This window comes from Athene cunicularia (assembly GCF_003259725.1).
Source record: "Athene cunicularia isolate RWA chromosome 3 unlocalized genomic scaffold, athCun1 chr3_part1, whole genome shotgun sequence".
NCBI classification, from domain to species: domain Eukaryota; kingdom Metazoa; phylum Chordata; class Aves; order Strigiformes; family Strigidae; genus Athene; species Athene cunicularia.
Genome location: NW_020799097.1, coordinates 91,938,167 through 91,943,017, shown reverse-complemented (window position 1 = coordinate 91,943,017; position 4,851 = coordinate 91,938,167).

Genomic DNA, 4,851 nt, shown 5'->3' with positions numbered 1-4,851 from the left:
TACACACTGAGCAATGCTCCAGTGAAGTACGGCGCTGCTTTTCCACCTACGTGGAGTAGAAGGATGGTCAGTGCAACCACACCTACACAGTCTGTTGTGCCCTTAGAATGGCTGCCTCTCTCCTGGCATCAGTTCCTCTTTTTGCTATAAAGAAGTGTTTCTTCTTTTGCTCACTTTTTCCTGCAGCACTTAAGTAGAATTCCTTGTACTGAAGCATGGTAACACAGTTGCACAATGCTGTGCATTTAATTTCTATCTATCTACAAAATTGTCATTGGCAATATCGAACTAAAACTGAAGAGTGACATAGCATCACAGTCTTCGCTGCCCGAAGAAATGGTAGCAAATTCATTTTCATGGCACTTAGTATTTGTTGAGGTTTTTTAAGTTCTTACTATTAGCCCAAAAATTTACAGAAGCCATGTGCAATTTCTCTGATGCTGAGGATTTCCAGAGAGTTTTTTTAAAAATACTAGTGGAAGGAATCTTAATGGTCAAACTGAAGGAGGTGCTACTTTGTCTAGGAACAAGTTTCATTTCACCCAGGTATCAGAAGACTTCATAGTTATTTGATACATCTCTTCCTTCTCAGTTTTACTTCTCAGCGGCAAAATGCTGCAGTTCAATAGATTTTGTCCATCAATCATTAGATAACTATAGATATGAAATTGGAGTCCTACCGTGGACCTGATCTGTGCAAGTTGTAGCCATGTGAGATAGGGAAAACTTCTACTTTCAAGGCTGCTAAAACTGACAAGAAAGTCCTTTAAAACCCTGACCTTTAGCTTCTGGGTTTACTTTGTTCATGTTCTCCATCAGGAGCCACAGACTGGCTTTATTTCTAACGTAGTAAAATAAGCAAGTGTGTCACCATTTCTCCTACACACAGGCTGCTTTTTTTTCTAGTAGAAAGGTGCTATTCTGAAATTAATACTGACAGATAGCCTGTTAATAGTCTGTAGGTAACACTTTTTTACAAGTATTTCAGTGTTTCACAAATATAATTGCAAGCTTTGATCCCTTTCCCAAAGGGCAAATACCTTTGGGAGGAAACAGCTACATTTGCAACATGGCAAGCAAAATCAAACACCCTCAGTGCAAGAAAGAGAATAATAGTACTCCAGCTAACCTTAGGAAACTAAATGGCTTGTAAGAAGAAGTCAGTCTAGTGTAGTCACCCAGGCTAGTGACCTGTCCTTTCAGTAATCTTCCATGTCTATTTGTTTTTCATGTCTTGTGAAAGTCAAATACTGAGCCAAAGAGTTAGTTCAGCATCACAGTCAGATAGGTTGTGTCATATCTTGGCAATGTGCAGTCACTGGTGCAGGGCGCATCCTGAGCAAACAGAGAATTAAACTGTGGCAGAGATCTACTGTTTCTTTTCCTGAGGAACAGTTTGGTCTTGTTGCACCCACAGCTTGGGTCAGTAAACAAAACTAGCTTCTGCAGGGAGCTCTGTGTTCAAGATGATAAAATGGGCAATGTCAGAACACCAAATGAACTGCTAGATTCTGCTTGCAGCCTGGCTTCCAAAAGAGGTTGGTTAGTGCTAATCCTGAAAAAACAGCAAAGCACTTTCCCTTGTGCATGCCAGGAGGACGTTCCACTCAAGTCTTGCATCCCCCTCCGCCCTCACCAAGCCTCCCAGTACCATCAAATACCAAGCTACCACTGCAACTGTGGACAAAAGTTGGCAGGATGTAGGAAGGAGGCTTGTGTGGAGCACGTGTGAGCCTTCATTGATCTTTTGCTGGTCAACCGTTCAGGACCTGGAACAAGACTTGGGATGCAGAGAGGTAAGGTTTCATCAGGGGCTGCAGCAGTCCAAGGTGGCATAGGGAGTTCTACTCTTTTCACTTCTCTTCTAGAGCTTTTGATCTAGCATTTGCCGAAGTGTTAATCTGCCACTTGTCTGAGGAGAGAAAGTGGGTGGATGTTATTGCAGAGAAGGTCTTAAGTCCTTTCCTACTGCTGGAGGAGAGGGTCTGCAGAGTACAGGCAGATCGTGGACAGGTGATGTAGGGGCAGAGCATGAAACTAATACAGGTGCCTCACTAGCTCCAGCGCTGCACAAACAGTGTACTGTCAGTACCTCACACATCACTACCCTTTTTTCCTGCCTTTCTCCTACCAAAGATGGTGCAGGAAGTCTCACAGTGACTTCTCTCCACAGTAGCAGGATTTTGTACAGTTTTCTCTGCAGGGGGGTTGGCACACAGGTCTCAGTGTGGCCCAGTAGCTCTGAACATCCTGATACTGCCAATAACTTTGGAGTGATGAGGAACTTGCATGCCAGTCACCCTGAGGATGACTTTTCTTTTACTGATTTGGCATAGTCAGTACAGAAAAATAGAGCTTGACTCTTGTATGTGGGTGGGTTTGGGCTGTAACTCTGTATCAGAGCTTGCTACCACATTCAGATGAATTCTGGGTAAGTGGATACTTTAGAGCCTACTATTCCTTCTCTATCCTTGCCAAATTACACTAACAAATTGTAGAACTGCCTGCATGTGAAGGTTGCATGGTCTGTCATCTCTGATCAGATAATGCCTGTGCATGAGACTGTCCTATTGAGTGTCCTAGGCCTGTAGCAAGTCAAGGAATGCAATCAGGTTCTGCATCCTTGATTAAGATTAAGGATTTTTAAAATTTATTTTGTGTGGTTTTTTTGTTTTTTTGGGTTTTTTTTTCAATGTTTGACTAAGTCTTAATTTGCTTGGCACCTCGCCAATACTAAAGTTGTTATGCTTTCTCCATAAGGCCTACATACCATCAGAGGGATAACACGAAAGACTGGTTAGAACAGCATCATGTAAACCCTTTATCTGTTGTGAACCTTTGAAGTTCTGCCACCTTCACTGACTGTAAGAGTTGCCACGCAATGCTTGTACTTTTATTCGTCTGGTTATGCTGGCACTGATAGTGCCCCAGTAGTCATGGATTCAGACTAATTTGTACACAATAGAAGCATGGTGTGAAGAATGTGCTTCTGGCTGAAGTGAGCAAGTCACTTTATCATTGGGTTTTTTTTAAACTGAAGACTATCTGGCAGCTCTGAATTAACATGCTGATGAACTCTGTGCAGAAAGAGTTTACGCAGGTTCCTTGGAATAATTTACTACTTCAGATTTTTCTGCTCTTCTATATTTAGGGCACCAACCCCTTAGTCATATGCTCTAAAATAAAGGATAAAAATTAGCTATTCTAAGATTTAATACTTGCATTCTTCTCATATGCTTTGGAGTAACAGTTATCTAGTAATGGAATTACACAGTATCCATGAACTGTAGTTCAGTTAAGCTCTCTTAAACAGAAAATTATGCCAAGAAATCCACAAACAGTAAGAACAGCAACGGTCAGACTGTCTTACTGTGAAGAATTGTACGGTGTAGGAAGCGTGTTGCCTTTTGTTCTTTCTGCTGTTAATGCCCCAATCTCAGCTTCCATGCTGCCTTCCGAAAAATCAGAAAAGTAGAGTTGTATTTGTAACACATTTCAGTATTAGAATTCTATTTTGGTACATTTTACACAAAACTGTGTAATCCTTATAGTAGTTATATAGCTCTATCTGCTATGTTCTATCTTTAGACTGCAATCAAAAGAATTGATCTTCCTTGCCTTTACTCAAGAAAGGTGCTGAATGTTGGCTAAGGAAAACTGATCTGTGTTGATGTTAAATGACTGAATCAGGGCTGGTGTGAAATAAGTGGTTAAAGACTGCATTAATCTTTCTACCTTGCTGGATGTACGCGAACTGCACTCGTTCCAGTTCCTGTGGAGTGATTTAAATTCCATAGGCTGTTGAATTTCCTTCCCTACTTTTCTGCTATCAGCCAAAGGCTGATAAAAGAAAGCCACCCCAGAAAGTACAATTCAATCACAGATCAGCACTGTCTTGTTTAATACATTATATCTCTTTATAAACAATTTTATTGTTTCACACAACAAACGTGGTTAGAAAGAGCAGGTACAATATACAACTTGATTGCTTTAAGGGACTCATGGATGATAGGTTCTGTGAATCCTGAGATCTTTCAGGGCTTGGGAGAACAGTGCAGAGCACCACTGCAGCTGCCGAGCCAGGGGACAACTTGGACATACATGCAGCTGAGGCAGCATAATTGGCTTTACCTTTGTTATCCAGACTTGGAACAGAAAAGCCAAGGAACTGGTCCTGATATATGTAAGAAGTTTGACTTGGGTCTACTTGACCGACAGTGTCTATGTCAGTCAAACGTGCTTGTTTCAGTAGTTGTAGTAGTTGAGAATTGTATTCATGAATCTTGATGTAAAGAAACCAAACCCATAATATCAACCGCATGCTAACAATTTTCAATCAATCAGTGTGATTGATAAACATTTAGCATTACTTGGCAAATGAGTAATAGCTTTGTATTTTATCCACAGAATAACAACAATAGAAAGAAAGAATTAAAGGCAGAACAAAGACAAATTTTTTTTATTCTTGGTCTGGATGGGTATTTCGTACCTGTAGAGGTACTATTAAACACTGCTTGCATATCTCTAGTGGCTGTAGTATTAAGCTAGCCTTAAGGTTCCTTGTATTGAGGAAGTCCACAGAGAAAGAGCAATGAAGAGGGGTTTAAACTTGGAGTACAACTCAGCCTTAATGTTATTCGCTACAGTGTATTAAGACAGCTCTAGGAATTTCATATACTAAACAGCAGCAGTCATTTAACACTTAAAAATAACATTTTCATTACAGTTGGAAACAGCTACTGGCAATACAAGCCTCAATACCTTTAGATGTGATCATCTCTACTGTTACATTGTCTTCACATAGACTCTGTCTTTGAACATGATAATGGCGGGGGGGGGGGGGGGGGGGGG